Source organism: Zosterops lateralis, assembly GCF_965231275.1.
Source record: "Zosterops lateralis genome assembly, chromosome: 10".
NCBI classification, from domain to species: domain Eukaryota; kingdom Metazoa; phylum Chordata; class Aves; order Passeriformes; family Zosteropidae; genus Zosterops; species Zosterops lateralis.
The window spans coordinates 10,845,888-10,861,033 of record NC_139770.1 but is presented as its reverse complement, the minus strand read 5'-3'; the positions used below and the strand labels follow the sequence as shown (position 1 = coordinate 10,861,033).

At 42.2% G+C, this 15,146-nt stretch overlaps 1 long non-coding RNA gene across 2 annotated transcripts in view; it reads right to left on the bottom strand.

Moving 5' to 3' along the window:
* LOC310913435 overlaps positions 1 to 15,146 on the bottom strand; it is a 61,058-nt gene that overhangs the window by 13,162 nt on the left and 32,750 nt on the right. The window contains exon 5 of one of the 2 annotated variants that reach the window (XR_014590820.1): positions 14,115 to 14,410. The exons of the other annotated variant lie outside the window; for it this stretch is intronic. This is a non-coding gene — a long non-coding RNA (uncharacterized lncRNA). Of the gene's footprint in view, positions 1 to 14,114; positions 14,411 to 15,146 lie in introns of those variants that run through there. 2 annotated transcript variants of the gene reach the window in all.

Sequence of the window (15,146 nt, the reverse complement as noted above, 5' to 3'; positions counted from 1 at the left end):
ACTTACAGAAACACTTTCTCTGTAGAAGGAAGTTGCTTAATCAACTCTAAACTGAAGCAGGAGGCATAAGGCAAAAATCTCCTTTCTAATCCACATTTTTGGGATGGAGGAGGTATTTTCTTTTAGACCATTCAGGACTTTATTCATTTGTCTACATCCAGGCGTGCAGGATTTCTGTTAGGGAATGCTACATCCTCCTAAATACAATAGAGCACAAATTTTTGGTTGTTTGGTCTCACTCTAAAATGCCCTAGGATGTCAGTGCTTTACCTAATTCTAAATCAGGAGGAATAGCCCTCATGGTACAGACAACTCAGAGACGCTTTGAGGTTCACCGACCCATTTTAAGAGTCTTGACCAAAACATTATTTACTACTGGTTACTCAACAACAGCAACAACAAATATAAACTTGCAAGAATGAGTTGGGAGTGTCAAAGGCAGAAAAGTTCTACCCCAAAGGCTTGTTCTTTATGCATACTCAATGGGAAGAAAGAGCACAGCACAATGATGTGAAGCTCAGAAAATGGCTTAACATCTCAGACAGTGGACAGGTTTCAGATGGGTGCAAACATACTCCTAAAGCCAGCTTCTCATCCTTGATGACTCCTTGCATCCATCTCCTGATTTATACACTGCTGCTCTGATGGACTGGCTGCTAGAGCTCCTGCTGAATGCCATGCTTATCACCAGGATCTGGAAGCAGCCCAGGACTGGAGGACAGCTAGCAGACCCCCAGCCACACACCTAAAAATCACTTAGAATCTCTCCTCTTTTTTGAAGCCTGGTCCTGTGGGCTTTTTTTTCACTAAGGAACCCAACTTACCCCCACACAACAGGTAATGATCTCATGCTTGGGCAAAGGAGACACCAAGATATTTGGGGACTTTATGTGTAACTCATGGTAGCTCTCAGTAGAGTCTGACTTCCTAGAGAAAGGAGATATAACCTTTGCTCAGCACTGTGCCCAGCTGGTTGCACTGACCACACTGAGGCACACCTCCAGGTGTACAGATCATTATAAGATGAAGAGGGATATATAAAAATTCAAGATGGGGACTGATTTGATAGCTGGATGTCCCTTTCCCAACCCCAGAAACAGCAGAGGACCTGGAAGACACAGAGACCAGTACAGGACAAAACCAGCTTTCTCATCTGTTGATGCTTTACATGGCCGCAGCCAACACAAAAACAGGGAGAAGGATTCAGCTTGCCAGGATCTCCAGCCAACCTGAGCACTCTGGGCTCGTGTTGCAGCTGCTGGAAAAGAACAGGCATCTTTTTAGGGCAGATTAGCCAGGCTTGTTTGGGCTGTCAGGTTAAAATGACTCAGCCCCTAGCCACACCGCTTGCTTTTTTCTTGTTAGAAGGGGTGTCTAGACAGCTCAGGTCTAGATGTTGCTGTGTCCACACTCAGTGGGATTAATCCCCATTGGAGTACCACAAGCTGTGGCAAGGCAGCCCTCTGGTACCACCTTGGTAAGCAGGGAAGAGGGCTGCAAACAGGCAGAAGAGGCTTAGACTCCCATGAGGATTTAGTGGCCTCACTCCTTGATGACTTGAACAGCCACACGTTGCTGCAAGGAAAAAAACAGTACCCAAAGCCCAGCTTTCCTCTGCTCCTGGGGTATTTTGGTAACTGTGTTGTTCCCCTCTAGGAGTTCTGCAGGGGCAGCAAGAAGCCACACAGCAAGGAGGGTCAGTGCTGATGAAGGCCTCAATTACCCTCCCTGATGGACAGGCTTCTCCAAGCAACTCCCAGCATCTGGATGAAAACAGGAACACTGCCCTTGCTGCCACATGGTCTCCAGAGCAACAGCCCTGGTGTGTACACAACAGGACCATCAGGTAGCTGTTTCTGTGTCACTGATCATCACAACCTTTTATTCCTGGCACAGGACACAGAGAGATGAATGAAGCTGATATGAAAAATGGCACCACCCTGCTGTAATGGATATAATTCTTCAGTGTCATTCTCCAAAGCTGACTATGTGTCTACATACACACATACACACCTCACTGCCCCTTGTCTCAGTATCTCATAGTTATACCAGCCCTGCTTACCTTTAAAGGTATCATTTACTTTTTTTTTTTTTTTTCCTTAATTCATTTTCACCAGTTATGGTCCAATTTTAGTGAGGTCCACCCTTACCAAAGGGCATTAGTCATCATGTTTATGTTTAGGAGTGGACTCAAATGGTTTGACTGGATAGTGGCAAGTGAATATTTTTCATAAAAATGTCTAAATGCAAACAAAATTTGAAGTCCTGCCCTGCTTCCATTTGCAATCAATTCCTTCAACAGCCAGGTCCCAAGAGTAACTCAAGATATTCCCAGTGAGAGAATAAGGAAGGTATAGAAGATCCTGCAGACACATTGCCTATACTAAATGCAAAAAGGACTCTAAAGAGAAGATCTAACAAATGAGATTTAGTGCCTCACACAGCCAGAATTCATGTGAAGAACTTTACACTCTATGAACCAGGTACAGGGATTTCAATGCACACCCTGGTGCTCTTGCCTGGTGCCCAGTAGGTTTCCAGTTGTCCAAAGCTTGGGAAGCACTCTTAAACAGTCTTGCCACATATATCAAAGTTCAAATAGCTGGACCTCTGTTGGTACCTGAGCCTATCATGATGACCATGAACTTAATCAATCAAAGGACTTTTTGACCATTTCCCAGGTGCATGGAGAAAGAGCAGCCCTGGAAGCCAAGGAACAGGGAATGCACTGACAAGTAAGTATAGAGGGACTTGTGAATAAATATCTGCATGTGCATGTGTGAGGAGAAAAGACAAGATGAACTAATCCCTTTCCTTGGGGCTATGTCTTTACTCTTTCAGACTGGCACGTGTCTCCTTTGTTTTCGATAAGAGGTAATTATATCTGAAATGTTAAACTGTAAATCCATCACGTAATGCAGGGAATTCAAACTGCACAGAACTATGGGAACATTTAAGGATGGATTAGGGACAGAGACGCTGAGAATCACACTCTCTGTTTTCCATTCCTTGACTCAAAGACTCAGGCAGTTTACTGCTTTCCCCAGGGACTGTCTATCTCCCCACCACAAGATAAGGGAACCACATGCTGGTTCCAGGGAGAATCACTGGTGTACTCTTGTGGAACAAAACAGCCTTCAGAGAGGGGTTTATGCCTTGTGTTTCCTTTAATTTTTTTTGACCCTTCTTATCATTAAACAAAAGCTTGTGGTCTTTCCTGATAATCACATTTAAGCTCTTATAAAACCACATGCCTGTATAAAGCAAGTCTTATGCAACTCAGATGAAGCTGGTTTTCCCCAGTGTAATTATTATTGAAGAAATCTATCATATTTTACAGCAAAGCCTAAAATGCAAAGCGCTTAATTAAAAATACAGATGAAGCAGTGCATTTCCAAATCCTCCCACCCCTCTACCACTTGTATTTGCAAACAAAAGAAGGAAGAAAGGAGGAGTACTAAAAAAGAAGACTCATTCTTTCCTCATAGGATCACCAGTGACACTCACCTCCCGTGGGCAGTGAAGGAGGGAGTGCCTGGGCTTATCCCACAGTACTGCATGGAAGCCTCTCCAGGACAATGCTGGAGCGATAGTGCTGGTGAAAGCAGGGATTCAAGCTATGCCTTAAATGCAGGTTCTGATGTCCTTCACATCTCTCCCTGTTGGTGGCTGCTGGCCAAGCTCAGGCCCAAGGCATCACTTAGAGTGAGCTTGGCCTTGCAGCCTTGCTGCTGCTGGGAAGGTGCACATCTGTGCACAGCTGGCCTGGGCTACCATGCCAAGAGAGAGGAAGGAACCATGCACTTCCTTATAGAAAAGAGAGGAGAGGGTGGTTTGAGCACAGCCTCAGACATGGGCTTCACCACAAAGACAGGGGTAGACATCAGGAATAGACATTGCTTGGGTCCTCTTGCCCTTGCTGTCCAGGTGATCTGTATCTGACATTACGAGGAGAGGCAAGACTCATTTGCACCTTTCTCCCCAACAGCTCTTTCCAAACATGAACAGAGAGTGATTTTTGAGGGGTGATCTTTGGGCAAGGAATGCCATTACTTACACCACAGTCACTTGGGATAATATTTATTACTGATAAGCTTTCGTGGGGCAAGCTCAGGCAAGGGAGATCAAATCACTGCTTCAGGGCAGCCCATGACTTATAACTGCAGAAATGCCCACACCACAAAAAATTAAATGCAAAGTCAAATATGCATGTACAGGACTTGACTCAGAAACTGTAAGATTTGATGAGGTATTTTTATTTTACTTTGGGGTGTACATGGGTCATATTCTACATAAGTGTAAGGTCTAGAAACACATTATGGATTGGCTGGGGGGGTTCTTTGGATAGGTTTTTTATGAGAACTCAACTTCTTAGATATTAATAGTTTGTTTGTTTGTTTATTTGTTTGTTTTAATAGCAGCACAATGCAAAATTCAGAATGAAATTATGAGTACTGGCTACATAGTAACTACTGCTTGCACATCTGCATCCAGCACTGCAAAAATGTTGATTAAAAGCTAAACAACTTTCTTCCACTCACCACGTTTGGATCATTAAACAACCCAAATATCTTCATGTATCAAGTATCATCCAATATTAGTTGAAACCTTTTGACTGGCCTGGATTATTTTCTTTGCTGGAATAAGAGGGATGAGTACTCCACCCTTCTTTTAAATAGACTTAAAATGTATCATTGAAGTTACTTGGAACAGGGTGCAGGGACCGTCAGGAAAGGATTGACTGTAACAAAATCTTCATGAGGTTAAAAACTGGGCAAGCTGGTGATTTAAACTCTGTGATAGGTCGTTTGCCTGTAGCAAACCAAGCTTTCCAAAAAATAGCCTAATTGTGTGTTTCTGCCTTAAAGGTCTTGCATGAGGGGTTCTGCTGTTACTGGAAGATGCCCCAATGGAAATGCCTCCATAAAGCTTCTAAGGAGCCACCAACTCGGACAGAGTGGATGGGTGGACTGCAGACTGGGATTTATTTAGTGAGAGGCGTGAAAAGCCAGCAATCCAGCCCAGCATTCCCTGGATTTTGTCTCTGGCACAGGAAGGGTTTGCATGTTTCCCGCTTGTGGCTTCTATTTTAGCCTGTGTTCATTGCTGGGATGCTTGGACACAGCTGTGCTGGTTCATTAACTGCCCAGCATGTCACTCAGCCCAAGCAAATGGCTTTGGGGTAGTGTTTTCCAATGACTGCAGGGGAGGGTAGACTTCTCTGTGGAGAAAGGAAGTTGTTGGTCTAGGAGGTATTTGATAATCTCCTGAGATACATTTAAAATTAGGAACAAAGAAGAAGACTCAAGCAGGAGCAAGGCAGATTCCCACAGCAGGAAGGCTGGGACTCGAACATTTTAGGATAATCCTCTGCCATTGAGAAACCCCTAATGAGACATGACCCAAGACCATGAAGTGATCAATGAACCAATATCTTCTTTTGTGTTACAGCCAATATCTGTAATAGAGAGCTCACTGCTCCTGTGGTTTTCCCTGTAGGCTCAAAAGTGAAAGCTTTGAGGATACTAACTGGACACCAAGAATGAGAGAAATTGATCTGCAGTATCCCCACCCTATTCTGGTCATTACATCCTGCTCCCGGGTGAGAGCCATTCACAAAATTAGAGCATGCTCAAGCCTTGCCCTTGAATGCTTTGGTTTGGAAGGTGCCCTGCCCTGTTCCAGAAGCTGTGTCAGGGACGTGCTGAGCTGTGCAGCTGCTAGTTGGGTGCTGCTTCCAAAGAAACAGGGCCCACATCCTGCTGTCAGTGACTCATGCTGAGATCATCCCACTCAGGAAGACACAGAAGAAGCTGTCCCTCTTCCTCTAGGGAGGACCTGTGGCATGGAGGAGCAAAGCAGGTGCTGCAAGTGGGGATGTTTGGGGCTTTTTTGTGGAGAAGAAAGGAGACAGCCCCTAAGGAGGATGCAGTCTGCCAGCCCATGCTATGGCATCTATCACAGTGACAGCCCTTGGCCAGGGGCAGTCTGGGAGAAGCATCCCTGGCACGCTGGCTGCCTCTGCTCCTTCCCTGAGCTTGGCTGTAACCCCTGCACTGCCCTGCCACGGCACAGCCTCTCTGCTCCTGCCTCCCCATGGGCATTGACACAACCCTCAGGGACTGCTCACTTCAGCCTTTCCATGGCCAGTCTCTGGAAGGCCACTATGGGCCTGGGTAGAGTTAACAGCTGTGGGTACTTGGCTTTAGAGGCAGGAAATCCACATGACACCATTGCAAGCACAAAGTCCCTGTGACTATTGCCATGCTGGTACCAACTCTGTCTCAATAACCAGCTGTGGAAGGCACTCATCCTAAATATTTCCCAAGGCATCTGAAACTAGTTCTAGTTTAAAAATCAGATTCAGGCTTAGACAGGCCAGCAAGAAATGAGCCCAGCAGCCCTAAAGCTGTCAGTCCAGGCCCCTACTGTGGCACAGCATTGCTTGGCATGAACCATAGAGAGGTCTAGCAATTATACACTCATGTCTACATCTCGAGAAACTCATATGCTTAAGAAAATAAGGACTCTGTAGGGTTACTTCCCAATCTATCCCAGTCTGCTTGTCACTGGATTGTTCTAGCCTTTATTCTGCACTGTTACAGTTCTTCCCTAATGGGATCCTCTGTAGCCACTTCCATGCACATGCACTCACACGTGCCTGCACCACACAGGCTGCTGACTCCTGCTCCTCCAGGCAGTCAGTGCTGTTCCAATTGCCCATTGGAAACCCAGCTTGGCCCAAAAACTAAAGAGATTGACAAAAACACGTTTCACTGCTCTTCCTGCAAAACTCTTGAACTCGTGAAAGTTGAACACATGAAAGCAATCTGAGGTTAGCGTGTAATACAAAAACCACATGAAAGAGATAATTTAGCATTAGACATATGTTACCAGGAGCAGGTTGAAACTAATACAGGTTTTGCATTCAGGTCATAAAATACAGCCCTTACATCGCCTTGTGAGGTGTCCCTGCTTAGCGTGCCTTGATGGGGGAACAGCTACAAGTGCTTAAATGCTGATACAAGCTGAACACATGAAACACCCTTTTCTTCACTCTTTTCATCCACTCTGTGAAAGAGATACTCGTACTGCAGGACAGACTCTGAACAGGTCAAACCCATTTTCTGTTCCCATTCCAGACCTACTGAAAGGCCAAACCAACAAGCTGAATCCAAAGCAATCCAGCAATCTTAAAACTGCTGTTTATCGTTGCCATAACATACCTAAAAACCTGGCATCAGTGATCCAGTTGGAGCACCAGAAGGGAGAGTAAGTGGTCCCCAGCACTGCCCACTGACTGTGGCTCTGGAACAGAGGGATGAGGGCAGAGATCAGCCTCCAAGCAGCATTAAGGAACCTTTGTGGGATCTCTATTCTGATCCTGGAGGAAATCACACACAACCTGATGTTAGAAACATCTGCCTGTGGTTGACTTTTACAGGATTCAACCATGTTACCACTATTTTTACAGAACCCAAAGCACTCACTCTCACTTTAGGCCAGAAAAAAACCCAACAAATTTCAAACAAGATGAAGTTCTGACAATAGAGCTGTGTTGCACCTTTAAAAAGTGTGTTGGCAGAGGAACTGGATTTACTTTGAAAGTTAGTTTGGTATGAAAGAGCTACACAGCAAAATTCTAAATCCCTTTAGAGAACAGAATGAAATAAAAGCAGATCTTTCATCTCTTAACACCTTGTCAGCAAAGTTCTCCTTCTTGGGGAAGACTTTTTTTCTTTTGCGAAATTATTGTGCTTGTTTGCCAGTGAAGCTTTTCTAAGAGCAACAGAGCTGCTTTCTCACCCTGCCTCTCCCAACACACCAACACTCCCTTCTGTAGGCCAAGCAGAAAATTCTTTCCCTTGGGGCCTGCAATGAAGCTCATACATGTTTTTGGGAGAAAATGCTGCACTGATGTAGAACCCACATCCTTTCCTCTCTCCCCTCCTTTTCAAGTTCCTGACCCTGACTTTCAACTACTGTTCTAGCTGAAGTCTCAGAAATGGATCTGATTTCAGACATTTCTACTGGTGCGCTTTAAACAAAAATAAACCTATCAAGGGGCACTAAAAATATAAAGATCAATCAACTCAGAGTTAGGCTGAAAAAAGTTCCAGTGTGACTGATGGCCTGACTTGCCAATGATGTACTGGCAAACACAAGTCAATTGATCTTGTGGTCTGCATTCAACTTGGGCTTTTAGAGAAAAATCTGGATGGAAATGTGAATGTTAATCACAACACACTATCACTGAGAAAGGCTCTATAAACACGCTGGGCTAGCAGTAAAGACCACAGAAGAGGACAGTCTATGTCCTATTTTTAACTCTTTATTCACCACCCAAGAATAGCTGGAAGAATATCAAAGGTATCATATACTGACCTTAATTGGGACAGTGATTCACCCTTTCTCTCTGCACACAAATGGAACAGCATGGAGCTGGAAGGCTGACACACAATTAGAGTTTTTTGGGTGAAAAAACCACACAAGGCATCTTCTAAGGGAGAATATAGGGTTCCTGATAGACACATTATCCCCGAGAACACACACAGTCATTACTCTGTTTTCCTGAAAACTTAAAGAAATATAAATATGAAAGGCATTGATTTTTGAAAAACTGGAAATCACAAGTTAACTTCTCCCTTTATTCTGACCCTTATACAAACAGGGCTTTCATCTGTCTAATTATACAATATATTTATTGTACAAAAAAGCAAAACTTGCAACATCCAAAAAACTATTTTTTTATTCTTCCTCACCCGATTTTCTTGTTCCAAGTGAAATGTCCTTCCAGAACAGCTCCAGAAAGAATTTTTGTCTCGAATCAACACAAGGTATTTCAGTGTTATTTTTGCTTTGACTGGATCTTCACAAAGTTAATTTCAACAGCAACCTTTTCTTGATTAAAGAGACCTGATATTGACAGTATATTTTAAAAGGAAAAATTTTTTTCTAGATTTATTTTTAGGTTGTTCCAGAAGTTTCCAACTAATCCAAACCAAAGCCACTCCTTTATAAAACAGAATATATTTAAAAATATATTATTATGATATTTCTACCATTGCTCCACAAAGGTATCAAATGTAATCATCCCACAGCCTATCTTGAATGCCTATCAACTGCTGATAACTAAAATATTTATATCACTTTACAGTCATGATACCAAAAACATTCAGATGAAACAGGAAATTACATCTCTATCTACCCCATTGATAAAGAGCTTTATAGAGAAAAAATGAACAAGAAGTATCCCTTAGAGTTCCTGGGGGATGGAATTTCAAAAGTCCAGCTTTAGACAAGCAATTGAATAAACACCCCTGTTCTGATGCCCAGAGAAAGCCAAGGGCCCTGTGTAGGTGTCAGCAGGGATTGCCTGGTGCAGGACCATAACCACCTGTGTGTCCTTGTGCTGGGATCTCTTCCACAGTCTGGGTAGGGATAAAAAAAAGGAAGTTTCTCCAATAAAAATGGGGAAAACTAGGAGTACAGAATCAACTTCAATCATGCCAGAGTCTGGGTCTTACAAAAGCACTCCTGGAGAAAGCTATATATAGACATGAAAGTAAGCAAAAAAACGTTCCTTGAAATAAAACATTTCAGATCAAGGCTTCAGCAAAATTTCCTTGCCTCACATCGTCCTGGTCACAGTACTTTTCTGTAGGAGGAAGCAAAATGGCCTCTATTTGTTAAACTCAGAAATCAAAGCAGCCCAGTAGGGAAGTGGAGAAAACCACAGATCTGGTTTTATTTGAAGAGTTTTGAGTGGTCCTAGAGAAGCAGACCAGAAAGTAGTATTTCTAAAATGTCAATAACCTAAATTCAAGGCTCAGACATCCTCCATTTTGAGGTTTGATCAAAGAATATTAGAATTCAATCCCAATTCAATGAACACTGAGATGTGCCATGCCCTTTTCTGTTTTTAAGGGCTGGGAAAGTCTTCAGGCAGACTGCTTTCTCACAGGGCATGCACAGTGTGGGCAACAGAATGGCAGAATTTCTCACTGTGCCGTAGCCAATGTGCTTTTTTTTGCTGCCCTAGAGGAATTCTCTCCTCAGAGAGGAAGGCAGGGTAACTGCCAAGGCCACAGGGCACCACAGAGACTGACTGGCAGTTAAAAATTGCAAGGTCAGGCTCTGTTATAGTGAACATCAGGCACCAGAGAGATGGTTCTTCTCTTCCCTGCTCGTCTGTGTCCATTTCACAAATGTTGGTGGATCCTTCTGCCAGACCATGACTTCAAGCCTTGGAGGAAAGGAGCCTGACTCTTACTGCTCATTCAAGACCTCCTGCCCTGTCCCCTGCCAAAGGCTGTGTGCTGATACGGGAATTGTAAACACAGAAAAATAGTCTTAAAATTAACATTAGTCCCTAAGCTTTTCACATGGTGAAACAAAATCTCACATACAAATTCTTCCACAAATTCTTGCTTTTTCTACCCAATCCTACAGTGAAACTGAAGAATGGGGTTTAGCATTAGACAGCAGAATTAGTATGCTGAAGGATTTTGTGTCTCTAGATCACAAACAGTTTGGAGTGAGAACTCTGATCTGTAAATTAACAGAGCCAGAGAGCAGCCATGGTCAGCTAGGTTTGACTTCTGAAAGAATTCCAGCAACAAGGCTGCTCTGAATGAATATCCTGCATGAACCTGAGTGTAGCTGATGGGAAAAGCATCCAATCTCTGCTGCAAATGATGGAATAAATCATATCCCTGGCTTTTGCTCCAAGAATGGTTTCCGCTGTTAAATGTTGAAGACTTCCATGCAATATGAACTCGTCCAACTTCTAACTACTAATTCTTATTACATTATTGCCCAAAGGAGCTTCTGTTTCTGAATTTCTCTTCCTTATATAGCATACTTGAAAACCAGACCTCTCTTGACTTGTTGTTTGGTAAGCTGAGGGGATGGACTGCACTGAAAGGCATGTTTGCCAATCCTCCAGTCGTTCTTGTGGCTCCCCTCTGAAAGATTGCCAGGTTTTCAACATCCTTCTTTAATTGTGGGTACCACAGCTGGATGGAATGTTCCCAAAGCAGCTGCACCAATGCCAAACACAGCAGTAAAGCAATCCCTGAATACAGAGACAGGGAATATCAAGCAGGCACTAGAAAGGTTCCAAGGATTGCTTTAGACCCTTTGGCCGTGGCACTGGAGTGAGAGATGACACTCAGCCAGTTATGCACTCAGGCCCTCAACAATTTGCCAGATTGCTCTTTCTCAGCCCAGTCTATTCCATCTGGTATATAGATCTCAGATTTTTAATTTCCTTTACCTGTAGGATGCTGAAAAGAGAAATTATGTGCTATTTCCATTCTACCAAAGGACCAGGCTAAACTGGTCCTTCTGTCTAAGCTAACAGCAGCCAAGTGGAGTTCACCCCTTCTTACAGTCACTGCCATACCATTAAGCTCAGTGCAAAGAATGGATCTCACTAAGAACACAGCTATTTGATGTATTTATACATTAAATCTCTTTACAAATCCCACTTTGAAATTTGTAACTGAAACAGTTGGAATCCATCTGCTTTTTCTTATTTGGTACTGTACCATTTGAGTTTATGAAAGAATATGTATGGGAGCAAGTTTAGGGCATATACAGGAAGTTCTTCTATCAACATAATTGTAATAATCTACCAGACAGATTTCTTTTTTTTTTTAATCCAGCTGAAGCTGACCATAATTAATTTCCAAAGAACAGTACTAGACGTCTCTTCATGTGATATATTGCTTTAGTATGTTATTCTTTATGTATTCCTTGCATATCCTTGAATATCCTTGAATTAATATTAATGTTAATTATTAATGATCATAGCAATCTATTTAAAATATTGATCTAAATTTAGATTTCTTTAGCCTCTGGAACTTCCCCAGTGTTTCTTATCAGAAATCAAAATAAAGACCTAGGGAGCTCTTTGGCTTTCTACCTTTAGGATTTGGAGTTAGAAAAACCCAGTGAGATTTGCATATGTAACTTTAAAACCTGATTAATATACTCCCAAGTATCAATGAAGTGAAAATTATTCCATTATCCAGAGAAAACATTCGTCTTCTGTTTATTCATAAGATACAAAGAAGGTTCTTTTTGTGCCACTATTATCAATTTCACCACAACCAGTCAGCCAATTGAACGCCTATGGATTATTTCAACTCTATTATCTTCTTTATTTATCTGATTTTCCAAGTAAGAATGTCCTAATCAGACCTTCCTTGAGGCACCAGCATTGAAGTCTAATTGTGCATTGGTGTGCAAAGTAGCAGAAATAGTTTTCATGCTTATGAAAACAAGGAATCCAAGCATCCTAAAAAGATCTGATGCACAGCATTTTTTTGGGCCACAAATCTACTGTGAGTATTCCAATATTTTCTTAGTCTCGAAAAAGTCCTAGGTTGCCTTCTGGCCTCCCTGGTGGCAGCCCCACTCTGCACTGGTTTGTCTGCTGCCTCCCTGAAAACAGGGACTTCAGATTCCCAGCAGTCAGCTGCTGAGGGAGATGCTGAATTAAGTTTGTGATTCCACTGAAGGTCATTTTCTCCCCGTGTGCAGGCGAGAACAGCCCGACTGGTGCATTAGAATAAACAGATGCTATCAGCACCAGCAACAAATTATCTTCCTAGGCTTTGTAATTTCTGGAGAGTAGCAGGTTGCAGCAAGTCAATTTACATTGAGGACGGAGAGGGAGGGAAGAAGAGGTTGTATTGGCATTAGCAAGCAATTCAGTGCAAGGGAAAAGGAAAGTGAATTGGAGCTAGACAACTACATTGTGAAAGAAGTAATTATCTGTGCACCCGTATTGCTCCTCCTGAGGGTACACAGCAAACCAGAGGTGGGGGATATGGAGGTTTCACACCTGAAGGGGATTTGTGCAAAAAACCCACAAAAAAACCCAGAGAGAACATGTGCATGTGTTTGTAAATGTTTAAGGAGATATAACTGTCCACATGAAATGAAGTTCCTTTCACCAGAACCTGGGGATATGCTGCAGCAAGAGAGCAAAACCCACTCTTTGTTTGCTGTTTCCAGGAGAACATTTTCTGTGGCAGAGATTCCAGTCTCAAAACCAGAGTGGTGACATACCTGCACTCAGGAATCCTTTCACTGCTTCTCTGCAGGAGTGGGTGAGCACATCTCCTTGTATATTTTTAGATGCACAAATAGTTTAGCCTATAATACTATGCTTAAATACCTGCAGAATAAATTGGCAGAACTGGCAGAAAGACATGGAAAAACTTTATAATAAAACAAAGAATGGAGCTCCATGTTCCTAAAACCCAATATGGGGTCCCAGATCTGCTCTATTTCTGTGACCCAGGCTGGTCTCTGCTATGTTCAGACAGAGCACACACACCTATTTGTGCACAGAACTGCAAGATAAGCCCAGAAGTTTATATAATTTCTCCAGATAAGGTGCCCATTAAAGGCAAGTCTTACACCACTGCTTTTAGCCATGGTATCTCTACACCCATTTCACACTGGCACACAAAGCCTGCACTGCTTTTTCATAATATTTTCCTCAGTGTTTTAAGAAGAATTCATATTTCTGATTGGGACTGGGGAGCAATGAAAACATCTGCTGCAATCTTATTTACAAAAGACAGCTGACACTCATTTCAAAACTAGTCTGGCTTTATCATCAAAGTGAAAGACACTATTTCAGCATTTCTCTGCTGGGATGGAAAGAAGAAGCTGCCACACATCTCCATGCAGGGGACTCTTCCTACCTCTAGACTCAAGGGGAATTGCACTTCCTTTCCTATATGTGCTAGCAAAAAAACTTCTTCCAGCACCCTGCTGCTCCAGCCCTGCCGTTTTCTACTGCTGTCAAGAAAATATCTGCAGATATTGATGAGTTTTGATGATTCATTCATATCAGTCCACAGCTGCCTACACAATCTAGTACTAGTTTGCATTTGCCCAGACAAAAAAGGAAACTAATCTTTCCAGTCCTGAAAGACTTCAGTACAAATAGGAGGAGGTAAGCTGCTCACAAAACTCAGAGATATGGAAATTCCTTTAGTTTTTCTATAAGAACACATTTATATTTTTAGTCTAGAGGAACACACAAAATTTAGTTATTAATTTAGTTTATTTAGTTATATTATTTAGTTATTTAGCAACCTTTGCAGGCTATATTAGAGTTCAAGACAAAATATTTTAAAACCCCCCAACTACTTGCAAACCATTACAAATATTATTCTGTGTTCCCTACATCATCCTTTAAGTTTCCAGCTGATGTCCTGATCCCTCATTTCCCTTACCTGACAGAGCACAATGAAAATTCTACTGCCATTCTTTGATGTTCACTAAAGGTCTCCTAGGGGACATCTGTAGACCAAGGGTTTCAGTGGAGTGGGGCCAATCTTTCCTTCAAATGATTCAATGGATTTCTCATGCCTTCTCCTTTCCCCTGTTAAATAATCGATTCAGAACCAAGAAATACATTCAATAACATAACTCAAAACTAAGAATTCTCAACCATTTCAAGTTAGTAGCATTCCAAATTCCAGGACAGCTATTCACACAAAGCTGAAAGCAATCAGTATAAATCTAGACTATTTTATGAAGAGTCTGATGTCTCCTTTTCAAACTGCTGGGTAACTGTAATACAAACAAAATCAGGCTGCTGATTCTCTGATTTAAGAGCTTGCAACATTAGAAATTAAAGAATCCAGACTCCTGACTCATTTCCATGCCTTTGGACTGCTGTCAAACCTGGGTGGGTGCAGCATCTCATCCTTCTAGCATAATATTTACAATATTCTGCTATTTCTCCCTCAAGCACTGTTGAGGTTCCTTGATTTTTCAGTTCCATTCAAAATAGGAGCAGTACTTTTTCTCTCCTAATATCTGTTCATATTTTAGGCAAATCCAGTTGAAATGGCCTGTGATTAGCTTTCAAGGGGCAGATCTATATGTTATGTTATATTATGTTATGTTATATACAAATCCCTATATTTCTCAACATCTTAAATGATGCTGAAAAAGAAATCTTAGCAAAGGGAGAAGTCAAAATATTCTCCCAAGAAAACTGGGCTAGCACATTTAAAGTACAAAAGTTTCCATAGCCAAAACATTCACATCTGGATGATTTTAACTTAGTCAGCATGGCCAGACACCTACTTGTATCTGGGTGTTGTGCAATT